At 42.2% G+C, this 26,136-nt stretch overlaps 1 protein-coding gene across 7 annotated transcripts in view; it reads left to right on the forward strand.

Annotated features, from left to right (window-relative positions):
- The window catches only part of EPC1 (enhancer of polycomb homolog 1), a 95,128-nt gene that overhangs the window by 29,215 nt on the left and 39,777 nt on the right, over positions 1 to 26,136 (forward strand). The gene's annotated exons all lie outside the window — the stretch shown is intronic.

The following is a 26,136-nucleotide window of genomic DNA, read 5'->3' on the forward strand; positions in this document are numbered from 1 at the left end:
TTAAAAATTAAAGTACTTGTGACTGCAGAATCTCGCCTTTTGGTTTTATTTTTGTTTCCAAGTTTTCCAGATAATACTTTCACGTTGGGGTGTCGACGTTAACACTGCCCTGGAAATTAATTGGTAGTTCCTGTTCTGCAGCCAAGAAAGGGGAGAGTTTTGATAAGAACAGATACCACTGCAGCACACCTTAGAAATTCAGTGAACTCTTGTTCCTCGGAACACTTTGGACTGTCCCAAGGGCCCCAACCTGAAATCAGAGCTGAGCTCAACTGAAGTATCAAGGCTTGTGAAGTTTTTACGGATCATTTCTGTTCACTGAAATGATTTTGACGTTTTGTAGTTCATTGTTTTCTAACATGCGGAGTCCCTATTTTTGAGGGATTTTTTTTTTCCCCCTTCAGACTACCTTTTCCCATCGTCCGTGTAGAATTTGTTTCACTTCACATCCAACCAAAACTATGACCAGTGAAACAGAGACTTCAGGAATAGACACTGAACTGAACAGAAGAATGTAAACAGTCCCAGGCAAACAGCTGCTCTCCAGTCCTGCGGCGCGTGCGGGCGGGGGGAGGAGGCTCTGTAGATCACAGGATTGAAAGTAGCGTGTTAGCCCTGAAATGTATACCAAGCACAAATAAAGGTAATTGAATTCCGGGTTATAGCCTGAGAAGAACACACTTTTGATAATTTGCTCAAGAATGATGTGCTTCTTATAAAGACGAACTTATGCCTCCGATTGACACGTCAGGGTCAGGAGCGATCTAGAACCTGAATTGAGTGTTTAGTTTAGAAAACGTGTAATCCTATGTTGATCATGAAAGATAGGGCATAATTAGATGAGGACAGTATTGCATATATGTCACCTCATTAAGAAGGCATTTTATGATCAAATATATCTGGAAAATTGTCATGTGAACTGTACCTGCTAACTGTTACCATGTTTTGTTTCTGTGGTAAACGTGGCAGAAATGCTAGGTCTAAACACAGGGAAAATAACACTTATTAAAGTATTCCCACTTAACTAATTTTAATATAAGCTGAACGCACTGCCTTAATTAGGCATGCCTCTTAATTTTAAGAAACAACTTTAAGTAGAAGTCCCCTCCTCCCTTCCAAACATGAATTTTACTCAACTTTAGAACTTAGTTGTTAGTCCTTTTTTGATGAGGATTGAGAAATAACTCCAGATTGTAATAAACTGAAGGACTTGACTGAGACATAGATGTTAGAGATTCAGTGTCTCAATTGGTATAATGTGATACATTGTAACTTGCTACATCAAAAAGTAACAGTTGATAAAGGCTTTGATTTAATGAATAACAAGTAATTTTCAGATCATGGGAAATCAGTAGGCTGTCAGCTCTAAATATGAAATAAATAAGTACCTTAATTTAAACACATGGGGGGGGGCAGAGGTTGCACCATTATAATTTTTTAACATTTTAATTTTAAGATTATAATCTTAACTTTAAGGTTAGAAATGTTGAAATACTACTTAGTGCCATGGCTTCACCTTTCAATGAAAGGGTAGTTTTTCCAAGATATCAGTACAATCGAATGTTTTCGTTACAGTTGGAGCTTTACGTTTTCCTTTATGGATACTTCTCACTTTAGGAAAGACATTCTGAAAAAGTTGGTTTTAAAGTGATACCCCACAAAGTGGAGCTGCTTGGTTCCTCTAGTAGTTGAAGTGTTTTCATTGGGATGCCGGAGTGTGTGACTTCATTCACTGTAAGGGGTGGAGGCTTAACCTCGCTTCTCCAGCCGTCGGGGAGGACGGGAAGGACATGTGACGGTGATTAAAACGGCAGTGATGATACCGCCTTGTTACTGCCCTACGCAGCCACCTTTGGGACAGTGGGGTGTCGGGCCCAGCCGTCGCAGTCCAACACCTGGTTTTAATAGGGTTCTAATCAGACGTGTAGTCTCATACCCCTGTCTTTCCTCTCTTCAAACTGTATCCTTCATTAGTGGCCAGTATACAACGTTATGAAAACCAAGTTTAAGTTTGTAAAGTAGACAGGTAGGTGTTTTTTGTTTTCAGTTAGGGGTTAAAGTGGAGATACGTACATATCTTCTGTTAAGAGGAAAAGTAGTTAAGCACTACACTTTCAAAATGATAAAAGTCTAGTTTGTTTTATAAAAACAAGCTTAAATCACTTTAAGTGCTAAGTCTAAAAGTTCGATTTCTCATTTTTTTGAAAGAAACTAAGAATCCTTTTTTCCTTTAAAATTTTGTAAACCAAGATTTCTTAGTCCTTAATCTAGATTCCTCCATTCTGTCCACTGCATTGGAAGTGAAAAGAAATATGTGAAGTCGCAACTGTACTAGAAGCAAAGCTTAATTTTTACAGCTAGTTTGAATTAGAAAGGAATTGAGGATATTTGGGGTTTTCCATTAAGTAGCAAATAATTAGTTAAAGGCAAAGATAATTGAGAAGCAATAATAAAGTCTAGTTCCAACTTTCTATCCTGCCCAAGATATTTTTGAGTGTGTCAGCTGGGTTCTGAGGGTTGTGCGGAAATGATGCTAGAAGTAGTGAATTCCCGTGATACGCATATACGGTTTTGTGACAGTATATTTTTCTGGGGAGAAAATTCGTATTTGTCATCAGTTTCTCAAGGTATTGATAAAGGCAGAAAGCCCAAGGTTAAGATTTGCCGTTCTAGAAATTTCAACAGTCATTTTGGTTTCATCAGTATGGAAGTTATTACATAGACTTAATCAGAGAAGAAAAATTGAAAAATTAATCGGCAACTCGGGAAGACTGAGCACTCTTACCTACAAAAGGAGCCTCTTGAAAACTGTAGGGCCTGGTGCCTAAACTGTTAATATTAGCTCTTGTTTCGGTGTGCTGTTTGATATTTAAGATTTTGGATTAGTACCATTTGTACTTAGACTTCATTTTCTTATAAAACAATAATGAAAACTAATGGGCTTACGTGTCGAATGGTGTTTTGTGGGTGCTTGTGATCTGTAATGGAATTTGTGCAGAACTACCTTTTCTTTCTGTTAATCAACAGGACTTAATTAAAAGTGCCATCTAAATACAGGAGAGCTTAAATCTTGTAAATAAAGAATAATAACCTGTGCTTACAGGTTCATGAATTTGTGGCTAGGATTAAATATTAAACTAGCTATTCCTAATAGTATCTAAGACTAGGTTTTAGTTGAGTCTATATATTGCATTCTACTATATCGTGGTCTGTAGTAGTAGTAGTGGGAGAGAAACAGATGGAAGATGTATGTGGATCTACATACGTACATAATGGCAAGAGATGAAGGTGTGGATTCTGACTGTGGGATTCCATTTTTCTGAAAAGTTAAGGGTACTTGTTATCACGATTGGTTAGAACGTAATTTTAAAGTAGAGGGTAGCATTTTATATAATGGAATGATGGTATGGTTTGTGATTCTGTTTCTTAGGAGAAGACAACCCACAAGGAAATGAGAATTTTACATTGTAATTTGGGAATAAAATGACTTCTGAGTCTCCAAGTGCAAAAGCAGTATGAAAGTATGAAATACATAGGCAGAACTAGATAGTGTCTTTTACTTTTAAAGTAAGCTTTTGAACCCTTGAAGTGTGACTTATATTAATACGTTACAATACCTCCTCTGTAAGAATAAATCAATTTACAGGGAAATCACCAGGAAGAGAAGCGATTCAGATGTTTTAAACAACTTGCTAGAACTACTTTTCAGTGAATTACTTGAAGCTAACTGTTGACTTCTGCCTATTATCTTGGTCAAATTTGCTAAAGCCTCTGATGATAGTTAATGATTTTGAGCAATTTCAGTATTTTAAGCAGAGTGGATACTTAACTTTGCACCTTTAAATATATGAATTGAATTTCATCCACCAGCCCCACTGTAGGTAGATGAAAACCAAAAACAAACGTGCTGTTAATAAATCTACTGCGACCCATGATCTGAGTTGTCTCTTTAATGAGTAGGGATATAATCAGTTCTTTAAAAGATAAAGCCCTTCTTCGATTATTTGTTGTCATGGAGGTTATCCTTAAGAAGTTGGTTCAGCTTCAGATACGCATGGTGACAGTTTGCTGAGTTTTGCAACACGTTATTAAAGCAAATCAGTTTGGTTGAATTTCCTTCAGTATGGCAAGTGCTGGCTGAAGAAGTACGACGCAGCCTTAGGGTAAATCCAGGGGCAAAGGTAAACTGAGGTTTGAAATATCCTGTGGGTGATTTACTAGGGTTCAAATCTTCTTTCTATATTGGGATGAATTATTTTGATTATCTTAGAATCGCAAGTACCAGTTGTATATCCTCTGAGAGGAATGTACTTCGGCATTTGTGGCATTTGACAAGTCACTTAAGCTTACTGGATGAACTTTAGTTTCTTCATGTGCCAACGCTCTCCTGACCTACCTTATGTGGGAGGTATAGCTCTGGGGAGTGAGTCAGATGGTATCTGTGAAAATGCTGTACACATGCATTTCATTATTACCAAATACTAAGTGAATGTTCACGATGGCCTTGCTTTTTGTTGCTGTTCAAAACTACTTACATTTGTACAATCCCTTGTATTTAGGATTGTCTGGTATAAATGTGTTAGATGTGTTGTCTATCCTCAGAGAGTCGTATGATGTAGTTGTGAAAAGTTGTCTTTAAATTTAGGTAATTATTAATTGGGAAGAGCATCAAGCTGGGAGTTACTAGAGCTAAGACCTCATCCAGCTTCTGACTGTGTGTGCACACGCGTGCTTGCGTGCTCTCACACACCCGGGTTTTCTTAACTGCAAGATGAAGTAGGGCCGTGATAGTTTCCTGTAGTAATGAGCATATTATGTTACCCATGCATTTAGGTCTGTTAACTTATGTATTTTATGTGTTTATAGAATAATCATTAAATCTTTAATTAGTTGATGGCTTCATTTGCACTCTACATAGACACAGTTTACACAGAAGTAAAGGTAACCTGGGTGCATGGATAATTGGTTCCAGTTTAGTCTAGAGGCTTGTGTTTTAAAGCACTTAAAGAATATAAGTCGGTTGCAGTAGTCACAGAATGCTTTTATTGTTATGAGAGTTTGAAATTAGAATCAGAATACTGTATTGATGGTTGCAAATTTGTGCTTTATCTATAAGATAATAAGAGTCTGAAGGGGAAACAAAATATAAATATGGCTGTTTTGAAGTCTAAAGCAAGAATTTGATCACTGTTCTAATGGCTAAGTGAAGATTTTTGAGGTATATTGTACAAAGACTAAGAAAATATAGATAAATCCAATTTCATTCACTTTTGTAGCAAATATTTATTGTGCACTTACAGTGAACTAAGGACTCTTCTAGGCCCTGTGGATCCGACAGTCAGCAAGCAGTTCCCTTTTTCATGGATCTCACATTCTAGCACCTAGGCTCTATGAGGGCAGGACTTTTTGTTTGCTTTGTTCACTGATGTTTTTTCAGCGCCTGAAATAGTGCCTGACACATAGTAAGTGTTCAGTATTTGTTTAGTTGAATGACCGACTTCTAATGGGAAAACAGAGACAAAAAGCGAATGAATGAAAGTGGCGGTGGATCAAGACCGTATAGAATTTCAGGTGGCAGGAGGAGGACAGAGATGTCTTTGTGTAGAGGGTCAAGGAACGCTGGCCCTGAGACTTGCAGTGGGAGGGGCCAGCCCTGCGAAGGGCTGCATGGAGAACATGCCAGGCAGAGAGACTGCAGACGCGGGGAGCCCAGGCCAGGAGCCGAAGGCCAGCGTGCTGGAGGGAGGCGAAGAGGGTTGCGCAGTGCGAGGGCGCAGAGGACCCCGCCGGGGGTGCGTACCTGGTGAGGCGGTGCAGGCTACTACACGGAGCTTGGGGTGTTTTGAGGTCAAGTAATAAGCCTTTAGAGAGGTTCAGGCAAGGCAGTGCCATGATCCGATGTATGTCTTTTCAAGGTTATTCTCACTACCATGTGCAGAATGAGTCGTACGGGCAAGAGTGGCTCTAACTAGGGTGGTGGTGGGGAAGAAGAGAAATGGATGAACTTGAGGTATATTTTGAGGGTAGGACCAACAGAACTTGGCTGACAGATTAGAGTGTACTAGATGGAGAGAAAGAATCAAGGATTAATCCCTGATCTTTACCTTGAGCAGCTGGGTGGATGGGTGATTAGGCCCCTGCTTCCTGACATAGGGAAAATTGGAGGAGGGAGGGTATATAAAGGATGGACTTATTACTCAGTTTGAAGTGCCTCTTACTCATTTGTGTTTAGCTGGATACGCAAGAATGTAAGCATTAGAGCAGTCTGCACTGGAGGTGCACAGTTCAGAAGTCATGGGCTGTACGATAAATTTGAAGGTCTTTGGGTTACAGGTGTTTTTAAAGCATTAAGGCTCAAGAAGAGGAGGAGCTATTAGAGAATTAGGAAGAAAGTGAGGATAAAGGTGTCTCAAGAAGGAAGGACATTGGTTAAGTCCACCCACTGAGAAGATGAGTGAGGGGAAAGTGACCGTTTTATTTGATTAGGTATGTGCCATTGGCCTATTTTGATGGCATAGTGGGAAGGAAAGCCTGAGTGGAATTGAAGAAATACTGAAAGATAAATAAAAGGGTCAGAGCAAGTATAGACGACTCCTTGGAATAGTTGTGCTGGGAAGAGGCACTGAAAAAATAGCTGGGGGGGATTGGGGGCATCAACAAATCATTTCTTTTAAAAAGTAGTTACAGAGTTCAGGCAGACGCAAAGAGGGACGCAAAGCTGAGTCCTCCATTGCCCCGGCCACTACCTAGAGAGTTTCCAGGCTACCGGCACAGGTAGGGGAGGCCCCGGATAGAGCCTGCCAACCTCCTGGAGTTGAAGAGGCAGAGAATTCAGCTTGGGGAGGCTACAGTGGCTTCAGGCCTAGGTACCAGAGGTGCACCGAGGTCTGCAGAGAGGTCCCCTGGAGTCTCTAGCCGAAAACTGGTCTGAGCCTGTCTGGTGGGGGGTGGGGGAGGAAAGCACCTGGAAAGAAGTAGGAGGGACATTTCTGGGAGCTCACACAGGGCTGGGAATATGTTACGTCCTCAGTGACCAGAGTGGAAAGACCTCCTAATGCAGAGGGCATCAGACAAGAGTTCTCAGAGGGTCATTTCCTTAGTGGTAGGGCCAAATTAGCTCTAGACTAAACTGTTCTGGACTTACCCTAATAAAGACTAAACACTAGCCTCGAAAGGAGCCAACTAATTTCGGATAACTGTGTCCCAGAGTAAAGCCCCACAATGTTTAGAGAAATACTAAAAGATCCTACAACATAAAACTCAGTGTTTGGCATCCAATTAAAAAAAAAATCACCAGGTATGCAAAGATGCTGGAAAATCTAACCAATAACTAAGGAAAAAGTTAATCAACAGAAAGAGATGTAGAAATAACCCAGGTAATAGAGTTAGTAGACAAAAATGTTAAAATGGCTATTATAAATAAATAAGTGATTAGAACTAGTGTAATCGTTGGAATGATATCATTAAAAAGGATGAAGTAATCCTATTTCCTCTCCTACTCGAGGACTTTGTTCCTAAAAACTGTTTCCTATCTTTTCCTGGATTGATTTCATGGAGGGCTTGGTCACTGATTTAAGCAGAAGTACTTTTTCCTTTTTAGAAGTAAGGAAGGATATGATATGGCCAGTGGTAGAGTTGGCAGTGGGAGGGTGGGGTATTTATCCTATGATTCTATTGCCTCTATTTAGTATGAGGTAACATCATCACCTCAGAGCAAGGGGGGGCCTTGAGACGAAGGTATGTGTGGGAAGCTCACCTACTAGAGAAGTGTAACAGGACTGATGGGCTAGCTGGGGGCTCAGGGTTTGTGATCATTTGAAGTGAGACCAGTCTGCTCACTTGGGCAGTTGAATGCAAGCATTCAACTTGAGTTCAAGAATAAAGTAGGTATATAATAAGGTTTTTCTAGGGTTGAGGTTTGCCCAGCAAGTACAAAGGGGGGAAAGAGGGAGGAGGGCATTAAAAGTATGTGTGAGGTAGATGATCATGGTAGACCTGGGATCCAAACTGGTTAAGCAGGGAAAGGAAGGCCTCAGGGAGCTGGTGCGGACCGGGGAAGTGGTCGGACACACCGGGATGGCTCTGCGGGGGGAGGCGGGGGAACCTGAGCCAGGAGGGTGCCAGTTAAAGAGTGAGACGCTTGAGTTTCGATTTCAGCGGTGTATCGTCCACGTAGACGTCCTTACTCAGTGATGCCGAAGGTGTGGGAATAGTTGAGAAGAAGACCGTGAGCTCTGACTGAGCAACAGAGTGGGTACGGCAGCTGTGGGGAGAGGGAGTGAGGGTGTGAACATGTGAGGGGTTAGGGTTTCTGAAAGGACAGCGGAGAGGAAGTGGCGTGGCCCGGCGGTGGGGGGCAAGGGGACCACTTAGCCCGTCTGTAGGTGTGTGGGACGCGGGAAGGTACACCGCTTCTGCTTGGAAGGGTCCCAGGGAGTGCTGCTTCTGGAAGACGCCGCCAGGCGTACCGTAGAGCAAGCGGGTGAGGGAGCGATGAAGGAGGCTGAGACCGTGAAGAGGAGCTTACTGCCACAGCTTTACTCTAGAGAACAGAGTGGAAGTGTTCGGGAGGGTGGGGAGGAGCAGAAGATTGGGTCAGATTAGGGGACACTAGATCAGAACGGTAGCAGGAGCTAGAGTGATGCTGTCCAGTCGTGAACTCGGTTGGTAACGGATGTGAAGAATGATGGGGTTTATCCAGCCAACCTCAGAGGCACAGGTGGCTCAGAATACCTTCCTGCCGCTGGGGGTGGGGTGAGAGCCCAAAGGAGGGGCGGCCCCACTAGACAGACACTGGTGGCTCGATGAACGCCGAGGCCGGTCACTCCTGCTGCTCAGGTGTGTAATAATCTGTACAGAGAAGAGCTTTTGTACAGCACGCTTGTTTCAGGACCCAGGAAATGGGCCTTTACGGTTGTTACTGCGCGCCTGAGAACTCTCCCTCCTCTGCAGTGCTTCTCGACACTGCACCAGTTGCTCACCCTCAGAACATTCTGGAAAATTGGGGGGGGGGTGTTTTTGATTGTCACAGGTTTGGGGGAGGTGCTGTGCGGGCCAGGAACAATGCAAGTGCCACCACGCAGAGGACAGCCCGGCAAAACAAAAAATTGCCTCTTTGACTTTTTGACTGTCCCGCAGAACATTCCAGTTGGTAAGATTCCATTTACAGATTATCTCAGTCAAGAACCTAATTCCATTTTACTTGTAAAGTGTTTTTGGTATAGTTTTGGTATACGCTAAAATTTCCAGGGCTGCAACTGTGTATAAAGTAAGGGAATGTTGTACTTTATTTTGTTGAGAACTTTTGCAGTCACTGTTACCGTTTTGGACATAGTAATAACTTTATCAACACTGTTAGTGGTATTTGAGTCAACAGTAGTATAGGCCTGCAAAAAGTCTGGTTTTTTAGCTCTCTGTAGACATGTAAGCTTCTGTAGTTACTTCGTTTTGTCTTCCTGGGTACATATCCCAATTATTTACATGTTGAAACACATAGTATTTTATTATAACTTAACTTTCCTTTAATTTCTACTTGGTTTTGCAGTTAGATCCTTGGATTGATTATATGGAAACGTGCATAAGTAGAAGAGTGGAGTAATTTGAAAAAAGGGAGCATTGGGTCTGACAGGGTTGAAAACAGCTGTTCTGCTGGGTTCAAAACACGAGCTAAGTTCTGGCTGTGCTACTTACATTTACCCCAGGTCTCTCTAAGTGTGGTATGAGAGTGAAATGAGCCTGTGTAAAGTGTATAGCATGGTGCTTTACTTATAGTAAGTGGTCGGATCTTTTTTACTTATTATTTTAGTTTAATTTTTGTCCTTGAAGGATGGAAATGTGTTTTTTAGGTAGGATTTTAAAATTTCAACAGATTTCCATCATAGCAAATGATTTTTGATATGGAGTGTTTTGATAGTGGGTATGGTTTTTATACGTATCTAGTTGTATTTATGACAGAATGTGAGATAATAAGCAAGGTATCAAAAAACAAGGTCTTAAATCATGTCAAGGAAGTCAACTCAAATGGATTATTTTCTCAACTTAAATACATGCTTGGTTTCCCAGCCTCAAATGTATGAAATGTGTTTCGAAGAATTTGCTGGAAAAAATAGTTTTACTTTTTAACAGGTTCTGTACATTTTAGTGATTTTTGGTTCTGTTTTTAAAAAATGTTTAGATGTTTTTAATCAATTTTTTTATTGAAGTATGGTCAATTTACAATGTTAATTTCTGCTGTACAGCAAAGCGATTCAGTTATATATATGTGTGTGTGTACGTGTGTGTATATATATATAAATATATGTATATATATATATACACACACACATTATTTTTTAAAATATATTCTTTCCCATTATGGTTTATCATAGGATATTGCATATAGTTCTCTGTGCTGTACAGATTTTTAGTTCTTGAGGCTGCTCTTTCACGTACATCCATGCATCTGGGTCTAAGAATTTCTGTTAAAAGATTAGAATGTACTCTAATTCTGAAAGGTTTATAATTGCTTTTTAACTGGTCTCCCTACTCTAGTTTTCAAATTTACACCCCCCTCAAAGTTGTCAGGATGATATTTTTAAGTGTGAGTCTGGTTGTTATTTTGCTATCTAAAATTCTTAAATTGCTCCTTTTTCTGATAGAATAAAATGCAAAAACCTTTCAGTGGGGTTCCCTGGGCCCTGCAGGATGTGACCGCTGCCTCCATCCCCAGTCTTTCCCCTTTCCCCTCCTTCAGCCCCGTATTCGTTGTTTGTTGCTGCATAACAGATTACTCCCAAACTTAGTAGCTTGAAACAACCAGCACTTAACTCTCGCACACAGTTTCTGAGGGCTAGGAACCTTAGGAGCAGCTTACGTGGGTGATCCTGGCCCCGCGTCTTTCACAGAGTCCCAGCAAAGCTGTTGGGACAGCAGCCCAGTAGGGCTGCAGCAGGCTTCCCCCAGAGGAATGGGTCCAAAAGAGAGAGAGAACACACAGTCTCCTGTGACCTAGTTTTGGAAGTTACACAGCGTCACTTCTGTCTCTTGCCGTTGGTCACACACACCAACCCTGGTAAGTGTGGGGGGCGCCTCACAAGGCTGTGCACGCCGGGAGACAGGGATCACTGGAGGCTGGCTACCGCAGTTGACCACACGCAGAATGTTCTCCCTCCCTCCCAAAGCCCCCAAAAGGCTCGGCCCGTTACAGCATAAGGGTCTCATCCAGATTGGTTTCACGTACAGCTGGGGCGTCTCAAATGCAGTTCATTACGTATGGCTTCTCAGGTACAAATTCCTCTCGACCTGTGAAGCTAAAGAGACATCTGCTCCCACCCTGTGCCACCACCAGTATAGAGTGTTGGCTCAGGCTTGGGATGACCGCTGTAGAGCGTTCCTATTCAAGGGGAGTCCCTGGTCCACAGCATTTCTGAAATCCAGTCGGGCGAATGATGGTAACTCCTTGGTTGAGTGTCAGCTCCTGGGTATAATTCACGCAAGGTGTCACTTTTGCCCCGTGGGCATTTGGTTCACCCTTCCCTTTTCAGGACGGTAGAGCCTGTTCGCTACTGGGTTTTCTTAACTTGCTTCCTGCCAGCAAAGCCCTTCACTTGCTTTTAGGACTTTGAAGGCCTCTTTTCATTTTGTATTGTCTCTTGTCTCCATTAGGTCAAGCTGCTAATGTTTCTGTCTATATAATTCTTTTAAAAGCTTTGTGGGTCTTCCGTGCGTTGTGTTGGTCTTCTATTGAGTTTTATTCCATTAGCCGAAAGCCACACCCATGAGCCTCTCTGAGGTAAGCCTTTTACTAGCTGGAGCTCCTGCTGAGACTACGCCCTTAAGCTTCCTCGCGGCCTTATTGTTTGATGGAGAGAAGCTGTGAAGCCCGTAGTTCTGGTCAGCAGGCCTTTTCGCCTGACCGAACAGTACTCTGAGGCGCCATCCTGGGTCTTCCTGAGGTCTGAACAGAGGGTCTTCTCGTCACTCCCCCAGCGCAGTTTTCAGGCCGCGTTTTTCCGTCGGAGCCCTGCCTTTGATCTTGGGTCGGAATCCATTTCTGGATTTGAGCCCCGTCTTCAGTCTGGGGAGACGGCAAATCGTCCAAACCGTCGAGTCCTGGCTCCTCCGTAACGTTCTTCACTTCGTCTTCTCACTTCCACCATGTGTAGCAGACGAACAGGGCGGCGCTTCCGGCTCTCAGAGGGTGGAAAACCTCCTCAGCAGCTAAATCACCCAGCTCGTGAGGTAGATTTTCCCCTTTGCACACAAGCGACGGGCTCAGGCTCGGGGTCGGTAAACTGTGTGCGCCTTGCTGACAGGGAGACCCCTTCCTCTGGCTTCCAGGGACGTTCGCCTGGCCCCGTGCAACACCACAGGGCTTCGTGAGCAGCTTCCTCCCCGACACTGTCCTCGGAGACCGGAGACCGGGGCCCCGTGCCCGCCCCTTCCAGCAGCCCAGGGTTGTGTTAGTCACTGGGACTCTGCACCCACGTGTGTGCGCGCCGGCCGTTGCCGCGTGACCGCTGACCCAGGGTTGAGCCGCTCACGGCAGCAGACACTGGTCCCGGCTTCTGAGGGTCCCGACTCTGGGAGCGACTTCACCGGGTGGCTGTGGCCCAGTGTCGGCAGACGCTGTTGGCGTTGCAGCCATCGCCGGCCTCTCTGTGACTCCCTCCCGCGTGTCCGCACAGCCCGACACCTGCCCGCCCCGCGCCCCCCCCCCCCAGCAGGCCAGCCAGGAGCAGGTGTGCCGAGGCGGGTGGGAGCGCCCTGGGCGTGGCCGCCATCACCTGGGCCACAGCCCCGGGTCACACAGGCCCGCCCTGGTGCGGCGGGTGCGGGAGGGCCGCCCCCGGGTGTGAGGAGCAGGACGTGCCTGGGCCGCCTGCAGGCCGGCTGCTCGGTAAGGCGGGTCCACGCCCTCGCAGCTCCTCTCGTCCGCGGCGCCTGCTCGCTGCGCCCCCTGACCCCGCGTGCCTTTCCGGGCCCCACGTTTACTCAGCTTTTCTGAGGCCCTTCTTGACTTACCTCCCCGAGTGACCTCGCCGGGAGTTTTAGAGAACAAGTGCAGTTATACGACTGTTGCTTTCGCTGCACTTGAAGCCCTCTGAAAGCAGAAACAGTGTTGTTATCTCAGAAACTTAACACTGTTCTGGCACAGATGTTTCTGTAATCAGTGTTTATATAGTTCTGGAAAAATCTAGGTGTACTTTATGATTATCTGCACTCTAAGATGGTGGTCAGTTACCTGCTTTACCTGCCTTTGAGCTTTTGGAGTAGGCTAGTAAAAGTAGGATTTAAGCTATGGCTTTGCATGTTTTTCTCTGCGATCGCGAGGGACATGAGACATTCTAATAATCCAAAATGTTAAGCCAGAGAAAATGTCTTGGCCTTTCCAGAAGTAAGTTTTGTGAAATGCTCTGCTAAAAGCACTTATTTTATGTGGTGTTGATGTGTCAAATATTTGTGAACTTACACTTACAAAGTATAATGCTAAATATTATGGGGTCCACAGACATGTCTTTTCCTTTAAGGAGCTTGGAGTTCATGTGGTAAATAAACCATAATCTGAGGCAGTCGTTTTAAGTCCTTGTTGTAAAGATCAGAAATGTCTATTTTTACTTTGGGTAAATTTGTACGTTATCACTCAGAGTCTAACAAAACTGTGTAAGCCAACTTCTAACACTGAGTTCCTGAAAAGTCATCTCTTTTTTCGTCCCCCCATTTGAAGTAAATATAGGTAGAAGCATGCAAAAATCAAAATCAATTATTTTACCGAAAGTTTTTACATTAACATTTTTACATTAAGATTTTTTACATTAAAAGTAAGTTTTTACATTAAAATTCTTTCTCTCTGATGTGAAAGTGGCTTGAAAACCAAAATTTTGGTTGCAGTTATGTTTTCATCGCCGTCTTTGAATTTTCCTTTTCATCTATCGTAGTGGTATCTTGACACTATTTGTGAAAATTCTTTATGAACTTTTTTTTGCCTTGGTGAATTTTTCCTTTGTATTGCAATTCCAATGAAATAAAAGCCATCTTTTTTTTTTTTTCTGTATACCAGGAAATATCATAGAATCAATTCCATAAAAATACATTCCTTGATTCCTTTGTCTTGAGTTTTTCCATACACCATTTAAAAACATCTGTTGAGTTCTACTTTATGTATCGTCTGAACTTTTATGCTGTGATTTTGTGGAATATACCTCAGAAATTCTTCCTATCTTTTTGTAGTGATGAAACATTTTTGTTCTGTTTTTTTGAAGATGGACAGAAGAAAGAAATGCTTGTGATAGGATTAACATTTTTTTTTCCCTCATCTTTCTATTTTTAGGCCTGGTTTTTTTCCATATAAAATTTCTCAGTTGAACCTTAACTCTTATTCATATCTAAAACTGTTTCTCAGGGGTGCCTTATACATTGTATCACTAGCCAGAGGCCAATTTTAAAACTATAATGTCCCTTAATTTCTGGATCCAGCCATTTTAAGTCCTTCCTGGAATAAATCTTACATTTGAACTTTAAAAATCTGTGATTTCTATGATTCTGGTCTAGAAAGTTTTCACTAAGTAGCCTGCCTTACCATGTGGGAAACAATGGAATGTAATATGTGTACCTTTTTTTTTTTTAAACAAATAAATTTATTTATTTATTTATTTATTTATTTATTTATTTATTTATTTATTTATTTTTGGCTGCGTTGGGTCTTCGTTGCTGCACGCGGGCTTTCTCTAGTTGCGGCGAGCGGGGGCTACTCTTCATTGCCGTGCACGGGCTCCTCACTACCGTGGCTTCTCGTTGCAGAGCACAGGCTCTAGGTGCACGGGCCTCAGTAGTTGTGGCACACAGGCTCAGTAGTTGTGGCTCGTGGGCTCTAGAGCGCAGGCTCAGTAGTTGTGGCACACAGGCTTAGTTGCTCTGCGGCATGTGGGATCTTCCCGGACCAGGGCTCGAACCCGTGTCCCCTGCATTGGCAGGCGGATTCTCAACCACTGCGCCACCAGGGAAGCCCTGTGTACCTTTTTAAAGTGTTTCTGGGGCCTGTTGGAGAGGTATCTTGTGATTTAACTGTGTTATGCCAGCCATATCATGTTGGTGTCATGCTGTCTTTTCACTCAGTTTAATGTATTTGGATTTACTGTGAATCAGAGTGGAGAAATTAGAGAACTAGGATGAAAGTTCAGAGAGGCTAGCAAGAGTTTAAAATATCTTGAATAAAAATTCCAGTGTAGTGGTATTTAATTTCCTAAATAGTTCACATGTTATCACTTCAGTGGCACATGTTATCACTTCAGTGGCACTTCCCTAGTTCAGGGTACTAACATCTCTTGCCTAGATTTCAGTACCTTCCTAACAGGTCTTCCCAAGAGTACAGTTGCTGCTTCCCTGATATTCTTAGCACAACCAGGGGTCCTTTGAAAACTGAAATCTCAGTGTGTCGCTTCCTGCGAAAGACCTGTAAAGGGTTTCCATTGCTCTTGAAGGGCTTATCTGTGAGGCCTTATGTAATCTGGCCCCTGCCTCCGTTTTGTTCCTCCAAAGCCTTCAGGTTCCCTCCAACAACAGGATCATTCCTCATTTATCCCATGTACTGAAACATTATTCCCCTGCGGGTTGGCTTAGTACTCTCCCAGTGATCTCTCAGATCTCCTCTCAAGGTCACTTGCTTAGATATCTACCCCATTAAGAGAGGTCGGTTACATGCTCCCATAGTATCATTCTTAGCAATTTACTTTTGTGAACTTCCGGTCCATTTATGGAGACGTTTGATTAGTCTTTACCACATGACTCGGAGCTCCCAGTACCTTTCAGCATTGGAGCTTAATGCCACCATTACTTGTTGAGTGAATGACTGAATTGGCCTATTGCTAATTTATTCATATGTTTCCAGTTCAGTCTATCCCAGAGCTGTGTTTAGAGATTAGAACATAACTCCCTCTGTAATTTAGAATTCCATGAGGATAATGATGGTTCCATCAAATTCTTCTACCATGTGATTACTCTGTGATCAGACAAGTCACTTAACGGTAGACCTCGTGTTTATCAGTTGTAGAAGGAACCTGAACTAGTTGATCTCTAAGTTTGCCTCTGACTCACATGTTCAGAGGCGTTAAGGGTTTCCCTCCATTTATCAGACAGGGTAGGCAGGGTTGTACTGTGAACACACAGCCGTGAAACCTTAGTGGCATTATAACAAAGATTGGCTTCTAACTGCACTGTCGCCTGAGTTGATTTGGGGGTTCTGTTTTATGTGCCCCCATTCGAGGACCCAGATGACAGGACAGCCTCCATTCTGAGCCTTGCTGGGCACTCTGCTAGAGGGAAGAGCTCTGGGAGGTCTCCTGTCTTGTATCAGTTACTCACATGCTCTGGCCAGAAGCCAGACCTGAGGGTTTCATCACCTCAGCTCACAACTCGTTGGCCAGAGCGAGTTACGTGGCTCCACCTAACCGTATCGTTGACCAGGAGATACAATCCTGCCATGATGACCAGATGGCAAAGAACAGAAATAGTTGGCAAACAGCAGTTAATGACAGATCAGCCCTCTGGTCAACCAAAGATTTGGATCAATGTCCTTCCCACAGACAAAGTATACTCATCTCCTCCCCCGTGAACCCAGCCTGCAAGAAACCAGCTAGACAGCATCAAGCGTGGAATATTAGGATTTCCAGGTGATACACATATTTCCCTGGGTCAGGTTTGGATGTGCTTCCCCTTGACCTGGAGATCTGTGAGTGAAAATATTATCTGCCCCCCGCCCCCCATCCAGTTTACTTTGGAAAAACAGAGGCATGATCACCACAGTGACGCTCCCCTTTGGCTAATGGAAACAGCAGTTCCTGACGCATAGCAACTCCAGACTCCCACCAAGCTGGCTTTATAGGGGTCCCCTTTCCCTGGAGTGAGGAATGTTCCTACGTCGGTACCAAGTGCAGGCTCCTGGAGGGGCTCTTGGCACTGATACCCAGGAGATGCTTCCTTTCTTTCCATCATCTTCTTAGCCTCCTCTGAAGTAGGTATTGGGGGCCAGAGCCCTTCACCGCCTGCTCCCTTCCTGTAGAAGCTAGGAGACCTGAGGTCCTTTTAAATCAGTCTGGGCTCTTGAGTTTTGCTTGTTTGTTGGCAGCACGACATTGTAGGCTCGTAGCGTGGTTCCGTTGAGCTCAGGGTGCAAGATGGCCTGTCCTCTCAGTGCTTTGCAGGTGCCTGTCTGTCTCCTGAATGCTGATCCCAGAAGCCTGTTAGCTTTTGCTGGAAGAGCTGCATCCTTAGTGTCTGTCTCTGTCTCTCTTTTTCCTCTGAGCATTTTGTTCAACTGAAAGCACTTAACTGTGTGTCCAGTTTTATCGGGGTCTCTGCTCTGAGACTGTAATCCATTCGTTGTTTTAACCGTGGGTATCCCGGCCATACCTTGGTTTGAACCTTACTGTCTTTGTTAGTCAAAGGCCTTCTTGGTTTGTTAATTTATGGGTTGAGTTGAGAAGCACTCTTCAAGCACTACAAATCCTCAAATATTTGGCCTCTTCTCTTTTATTCCTGCTTACAAACTAGTCAGTTTTTAAACTTTGTTTCTTTCTTGTAATACCAAACAAAGCAAGCAACACACCATTTTAATGTCCAGGTTTTTTAACCTCTTCTAGAGCTACAAGTTTATTAATTGCATGATCTGCTTTCCAAGTCGTGGTAACTGACTTTTACCAAATATTTTCTACTGCCTACTGTGGAAGGCCACCCTTCCAGCCTCTGAGAAGTTTCCTTGCTGCCTGACCCCAAGCTAATGGCCTGTATTTCAGTCTCTGTGCTGTAATAGCCCCCGCTTCTGGGGCCGGTTTCTGTCGGTCAGGATAGCCAGGCTGTGCTGTGTGACTGCAGACAGGCTCAGGAGTTCGCTCCTGTTTGTGCCCCGTTCTCCCGTGGATCAGCTGCGCAGCCGAGCTCATGCAGCAGAGGTTCTGCAACGCGGGGACAGGCGGGGGCGGCGCTTTGAAAACTTCGCGTCTTCCACCAGCAGTTAAATACGCTCGTCCAGGAGTAACGCAAGTCGCTTTGACTCACAACTCAATGGCCAGCATTAGTCACCTGGCCCCAGCATCTACAGGAGGCCAGAAATGATTTGGTGACCAAAACTAAAGGCTGTCTGTTACACGTGCGGTGTTCATCTTTGAAGATGAAGAGAAGAGGGTATTTATTGTAAATTACATCCTATAACTCCCTGCATTGTTGGCGGTGTGCTGGCTTCTCATGTTTACAAGACACTTGTGAAGACAGAGGTGTAACTTCAGCAGCTAGTTTGCCTTTATAGGGTTTAAAACACACACACGGTAAATTTGGAATTCGGCTTATTATTAATTTACTAATTCATGTATGTAGCTACAGTAAAATAATTTCTATTACTAATTTAAGTTGTTGTTATAATTTGCCTGCTAACAATAATAATGACCCAGGGCTTTATGGATATAACTTCATTTAGTCCTCAGTGCAACCTGGTCAGGTAGGTAGCTTTTTCTGCACTTTGCTAGTAGGAAAGAAGGTTAAATTGGTTTCATTATTTATAGTACAAAGAGCTAATAAGTGGGTGCTGGGTTCTGTGCTAAGAGGTTTCCCTGCATGTCTTATCTCATTTTATCCTTATAATGGCAGTTCCCTCATTTCACTAACAAGGAAATTAGAATTTAGAGATGTTAAGTCACAATTAGTAAAGGGCAGGATTGGGATTCTAATCCAGGTTTCTGACATAGAAGAATGTGTGCTCTTAAATAGTATGACTTTTTATGTCTTTTTTTTTTTTTTTGATAGAGTATTCTTTCTTTTTTTTTTTTTCTTTTTTGGGCCGTGCCGTGTGGCTTGCAGGATCCCAGTTCCCTGAGCAGGGACTGAACCAGGGCGCCCCCCCAGCAGTGAAAGCACTGAGTCCAAACCACTGGACCACCAGGGAATCCCGATAGCATATTCTAATAAAGTCAGAAATTTTTCTTCTGTACTGTATGTTTTATATAAGAAAATAATTTATGGTACCAAATAACATTAAATTAATCAAAATCACTTGAAATTATGAAATATTTATTTTCGTCTTATCAATGTGTTTGTTTCTTTAAATAAAGGAGTGAGTTTAAGTGAGGGAAACAAACATTATTAAACAAAAAAGTTTTGAGATTATCAGAGCCCCTTCTATTTTTTAGCCACTCCAGAAGACACAACTTCAGAAATTACACGGGAGTTTTATGGTTTTGGTAAAACCAGGGGACTTGATTTTAGTTAAGAAAAGGAAGGAAATTTTGTAAGATTATTTTTAGCTTTGGTCCTAAGTGAATAATAAGTACAATGTATGAACTATCACTTCTTCCCGTACTAACCATGTTATAGTATTTTCCACAATTACCTTAAACTTGGACAAATCTTAGCATTCCTACAAGCCCTAAAGTAGTTTGTGTATGTTTTTTTTTAACCATTTTTTAAGTTGAAGTATAGTTAATTTACAGTGTTGTCTTAGTTTCAGGTATACAGCAAAGTGATTCTGTTTTTTATATATATATATATATAAAATGCATATATATTCTTTTTCAGATTCATTTTTATTACAGGTTATTACAAGATACTGAATATAATTCCCTGTGCTATACAGTAGGACCTTGTTGTTTATGTATAGTAGTGTGGATATGTTAATCCCAAACTCCTAATTTATCTCTCTCCCCTCTCTGCTATCCCCTTTGGTAACCATAAGTTTGTTTTCTATGTCTGTGAGTCTATTTAAAGTTTTACACTTTTGATGGGTAAAACAGAGTATTAATAAAAGCAGTGTATCAACAGCCAAGTCTTGATTGCTACATTGACTGGTAGGAAACTACAATAGGTAAATCTGTTATTTTTGATAGAAGAACAGGGGATGGTCCGGTGTTGTCTAAATTTGTGACTTTGTTTCAGCCTTCTTAGTTCATCAGGGAGTCCTTAGCTCTCTGGGGTGGTAAATCATTCGGTATCCTCCAACTACTTTTATAGTAGATTATATAATAGTACCTAAACAAAGTACTTCTAAAGCCAAGTGAGTCCTTCATAATTTCCTTTTAACTGAAAGCTGATTCCCTTCTTTGAGGGAAACTCATATTACTAATTATTTCTATAAAAAGAAGATTATTTTGGCTCCGCATTTGGTATATGTGGTGTCGAAGATAACAGTAAGCAAAAGTGTTGGAAGTTCAGGGGAAGAAGTAACAAATTTTAATGCTTTTTCTATTGCCCATACAGCAAGGTAAAACAATACTTATTAGAGAAGACTATACTTTACCCTTTACTATGAACCTCTGTATATGTGGGCGATTAAGAGTAGTTAGTTACACCGGGGAGCATAGGTACCCGGTCTAGGCTCTCCTGTGGCTTAATCTTCCTCGGCTCCATCCTGCATATCCGGGTGCCTGGGTGGTGTCCGCAGTTAAGCTTCATGAGCTGCCATCTAGTAAAGTACTCGGAAGAGAATCCTGCAAGGGAAGCGAGGAAATCTGCCCTTGCTTCCTTAGCTTACCTGGTTGTAGCTTCCCCACGATCCTTGTACCCACGATGCTGTCACTCATTTCTGCAGCTGTTTAAAGTCCTTTCTGCTTCTCTCTTAGTATTCTGAGTCCTCCCCTGAGTACCAGCCAGAGCTCAGCCATTCATGGGAAAGGCAGAAGAAGACAAGAAGGAGGAATTAAACTACAGTAGAAAGACCATGGGGTTCTGGAGTCAGACCTCAGTCCAAATCCTACTTCCAGCACTTCGGGCAAGTGACTTACCTTACTGAGCTTCACTTTCCCTGCGAAATAGGTATTATGATAATACACCTTCAGAATGAAGACTAAGTGTCTAATATAGGGTCTAATATAGTGATAAGTTTTTTTACTTAATGAGCTTCCCTCTTTTGTCATGTTCATCGTGTAAATAGTAGAGCGTGCTCTGTGTGTGCCAGCGATCCACCAGACTGCTGAACCTCAAGCATTAAACAGAGCGTAAATAACTGTATCTGCATGAAGAGTCTGCAGACTTTCTGTGGAGAGTCAGATAGTAAATATTTTAGGCTTTGCAGGCCTTGCAGTCTCTGTCACAGCTCTTCTGCTGTTACGGAGCAGAGCAGCCGCGGGCAGTATGTAAATGAGCACGTGCGGCTGTGTTCTAATAAAGTATTTACAGAAACAGGTGGTGGGCCAGATTTGCCCCGCTGGTGACAGCTTGCCAAACCCTCGTCCGTATTATTGTCCCTACAAGGGAGACCTATTGCCAGAGATTTCATAGTCTTACATCTTAATACAGCCCTCCTTTTTAAAAATAAATTTAGTAAACTTACCTCACTATGAGTTGAACAGTGGAGTCAGGAGGTTATAGTTCCCCAAACAGATAAAGTCTGTTATTGTAGAAGAGAGTGTTTCCTGTACCACTGTTTAACTGCAACTTTATTTTAATATTTACCTTACTCTTTCTGTTTTTTTGAATTTTATTTTATTAATTTTTCTACAGCAGGTTCTTATGAGTTAGCTGTTTTATACACATCAGTGTATACATGTCAGTCCCAATCTCCCAGTTCATCCCACCACCACCACCACCCCCCAACCTTTTTAATACTGAAAATTAAAGGCTTGGTCCCACCAAACATTTATATAAATCACACTAACAGTGATCAGTACATGATTAGGAAATGTTGACTTCTATATTACTCATTTGGAAAAATCATGGTGCATTTTGGCAAATGCGAAACCACTGAGGGTGCTTCTGTAAAGAAACTGTTCAACGTTGTCTGTTACTGTCTATGCGTTTTCCAAAATTATTTGATCACAGAACTCCTCATAGAACACCTAATTATGTCCCTAGAACTATATTCAGAAGACGATATTCTGAGGCTCTCTGGTCTCACTGACTTAGGAGATCATGCAGTTACTTAGCAGCAATTCTGGAAGAAGAATTTACATCTCTTGCTCTTGCGTATAGTCTACTATTTCCCCCCCAATTTCCTTCTGCTCTTAGCTTAAAGAAAACAACTATTACAGTTGACCCTTGAACAACATAGGTTTGAACTGTGCAGATCCACTTATACATGGACTTTTTTCTATAAAAACTACACCACTACAGGCCTTCCCTGGCGGTCCAGTTGTTAAGACTCTGTGCTCCTATTGCAGGGGGCACGGGTTCGATCCCTGGTCAGAGAACTATGATCCCACATACCATGCCGAGTGGCCAAAAAAAAAAAAAAAAAAAACTACACCACTACAGATCCGTGGTTGGTTGAAACCATGGATGCAGAACTGCAGATGCAGGGAGCCCACTGTAAAGTTATACTCAGATAGTCGACTGATGGGGGGGGGGGGCAGGGTCGATGCTCCTAGCCCCCGAGTTGTTCAAGGGTCGTCAACTGTATTTGGAAATAATTTCAAACTTACAGAAAAGTTGCAAGAAAAAGAGGAGTACACCCATGTATACTGATGGTTACCATTGTGTCCCATTTGCTTTGTTTATGTTTTTCCATACACCCATTCTGTCATACACACACATGCACACGCATGTATTTTTTTTTCCAAACCATTTGAGATTAGTTGCCTATATCATGGCTCTTTACCCCTAAATATCTCAGCAAGTGTTTCATCTTTTATGATGTGGACATTTTTGAAAATTAGAGTCCCTTTGATTTTTTTTGAATAGGGTGATCCCATTTTGGGTTTGTCTCATGTTTTCTCAGTTAGATTCAGGTGTTGCATTCCCAGCTAGCACATTTTATAAATGTTGTTATATTCTCATGGCATCACATCAGGAGGCACATATATCTCTCTGCCCCTCATTGGTAATGTTAATTTTGATCACCCAGTCAAGGTGTGGCCCAGTGTCTCCACTGTATAGTTGCTAGTTTTCCCTTGAATTAATAAGTAATCTGTGGGGAATCTACATCCTTTTGAGAGTCGATGTAGTAAAGTTGTTAAGAGCTTATATATACTCAAGTCACAGCTGGGTTCGAATCCAGCTAACTGTATGAACATAGGCAAGTTTATTATCTGTGAAATAGGGGAGGTTGTTGCCATCTCTTTATCTATCTGTCTATCTGTTTATGAGCTTTAAATGAAACAATGAAATAAGAATGTGAAGCTCAGACCTGGCATGTAATAAATGCTTAGCAAATGTCAGCTATTATTTTAGTTCTGGAAATACGAATTAATAGGCATAGTAATAAAGCCTAAGGCTTTATAACCCAAAGCTAAAAAAGACTTCCCGAAGTCATTTCTTCCACGAAGATTAACATTTTATCCAAGATGAATGTGTTTTTAAAGTATCTTCTTACTGAGTTTGTTCTTTGTCTTGGTGTTCTTTCCTACCTGCTGTACCCTGTCCCTTCTGGTATGTGTGAGACAGGAAGTTAAGGGGTGAAACCACTATCAGGAAATACTCTTTCTGGATTCAGAGTTGTTTGGTTTCCAATTTCATAAAGATCTTAATTGAACAGACATTTTAAAAATCAGCTGTACCTGTTTTCTGTGTTACCACTGTGATAGTCTCCTGTAACTGTCGTCAAAGACTTTCTAAAAGAGGGGTAGACATGCTAGTAGAATTATAAAGAAATGAGAGAGGTTGAGATGGACTTAAAACACAGGGAGCAGCATCACATACAGATGTTACTAGAAAGTTCCCTATGGCTGGAGTGTGAAGTTCAGGGTAGAAAGTGGTATGGTGTTGGACTGGCAGAATTAGCTAGAGCTCGGCTATCAGGGACCGCATTTTGCCAGGCCAAGATCGTAAAGGCAACAGAGAGCCAAGGATTCAGTGTGACAGTGTCGTGATCATACTTCTTTTTTTTGGCCGTACCACGTGGCTTGCAGGATCTTAGTTCCCTGACCAGGGGTCAGACGCGTGCCCCCTGCAGTGGACTCTCAGAGTCTTAACCGCTGGACCGCCAGGGAGTTCCCCATACTTTTTGAGAAAGACCACTGACAGTAGCTGCAGAAGGGAAGTGGAGAATAGTGTGATGCTGGAGGTGGGAAGGCTAGCTGCAGCCTGGATGTGACAGTGGGATGAGAAAGCACTGAATGATTTCTAGGCATGAAGGAGGAATTTATAAGATCTGGTGCGTGATTTGGAAATGGGGACGTAGGAAGCAAGAGGGAGCTGGGAAATCAAGGCTTCTGACTGGGTGACTGGATGTATGACGGCGCGAGTCACTGAACTTGGCAAGACACAAGGAGGGACAGGTTTGGAGAGCCGGCAGATGGGACGTTGATGTTACATGAGATATGTCAGTGGAACATATAGTAAGAGGTCTTTCTACATGTGCCTCATGTTCAACAGAAATCTGTGCTGGAGAGTAAGATTTTGAATCGTGTCATCAGCGTGCAGATGGTAGTTAAAGCCATGGTAGTGGATGAAATTGCAAGAGTGAGTATGGACAGGGCTAAGGACTAAGGCTTGGTAGAGCATTTGTTTGGATTAGCTTATGTACACATGTTTAGTTTTAGATAAGTTTAAATTAGATGTTCAGTTTATTCAGTGCTGTTGCTTTAGGGTCTAACCCCCCAAAATGAGAAACATCTTTGTATTTTATTTGACTGCATGGGTTAAAAGGTATTAAATAACGGCAGATGACTAGCTCTCCGGGGTACATTGGAGGTGCAGAAATCCTCAGCATAAAGATTATAAACAAAAACAAGAGCTTTTTGAGCTGTTTTAACTTTAATTTTTAGGGAAGCATTCTGATTAGATTGTAATTTTATGAGAGTAGAAAGAAACTAATTTCAGTTCCTTCCCTTTCACATTGCCAAACATCACACTGGGCAGGCAGGCTCTTAATAAGCACAGCACTAACAGCCCACGTGGAAAGGGATGTCAGGGGTACAAATAAGGGACATGAGAAGGTGAGATCAAAATTAAACTGAATTTTGCCTAGGGCTGCCTTTCCTGTGCTACTTAGCAACTTTAAGTCCTGAATATGTTATAAGGAAAGTACTAAATTGACAAATACTTCACACTGACGAGAAACAACAAGACTGGACAGTTTTACCCATACCTTAGCAAAGGTCTTCCTTTACTGTTTCATAGTCTAGAAGTAAAAGCAATTTCAGAGTACTGAGCTTTAAGTGAGAGGAGTAGAGAGTAATAGAATCTTTTACCATTTATTTCTTGTAGAAAGTAAAAGTATCGAACTGCTCTTTTTCTTGCCAAATAGTCTAATCTGTCTTCAACTATTTTAAGTGTTTACCCTGAGTATTTTAAGCACAAAAGCAAAATGCATTTGTCTTTTTTTTTTTTGCTTTTATGAAATTTAATCTTATTTTTTTTTTAAGGAAGTCCATTCCAAACCAGAACAGTTTGTGGACCTTAAATAACTGTTGTAGTCTCACTGGCACAGTTATTCAACAAACATTTATTGTATACTTGTATGTGTTAGGCACACTACTGGATCTGGGGTAAACAAAGCAAAACAAAAATTCCTATCTTCGTGCATCTTACATTCTGGGGAGAAGAGACAGACAATGAATGAAACAATAAGTAAATTCAGTAGTCTGTGAGGAGGGAAGTGCTCCCCAGGAAAATAAAACGTGTAGGGGGATAGAATAGGGTTGAGGGGGAGAGATTCCATATTTTTTGCAACATTTTACTATGAAAAATTTCAAACGTACAGTGAGGTTGCAAGCATTTTATAGTGACCACCCATGTACCCCGTGGCTAGACTCCACCATTAACATTTTACTCTGCTTTGCTTTATCACACATCTGTTCGTCTCTCCATCTATCAATCCTTCTTGTTTTGATGCATTTCTAAGTAAATTACAGACATCAGTGCCGTGTTTCCCTAAGTACTTCAGCATACATATCATTAATTAGAGTTCAGCATTTATTTACTGTTTTTTTTCCTCTGAGGTAAAATTTACATGCAAAGAAATTCACAAATACTTGGCGTATATTAGCTGGATTTTGACAAATTCGCCTACTTGTATAACCCAGCCCCCAACAAGATATGGAACGTTACCATCAGCCCAGAAAATTCTTTCATTCCCATTCCAGTCAATCCTTGCCCCCAGGCCTCAGAAGCAGCTACTGTTTTGATTTTTTCTTTTTTCTTTTTTCTTTTTTTTTTTTTTTTTACCATAGGTTAATGTTGCTTGTTTTGAAACGTCACATAAATGGACTCAGAGTATGGACTCTCTTGTGCAGAGCTATT

This window comes from Balaenoptera borealis (genome assembly GCF_965194805.1).
Source record: "Balaenoptera borealis genome assembly, chromosome: 3".
NCBI lineage: Eukaryota > Metazoa > Chordata > Mammalia > Artiodactyla > Balaenopteridae > Balaenoptera > Balaenoptera borealis.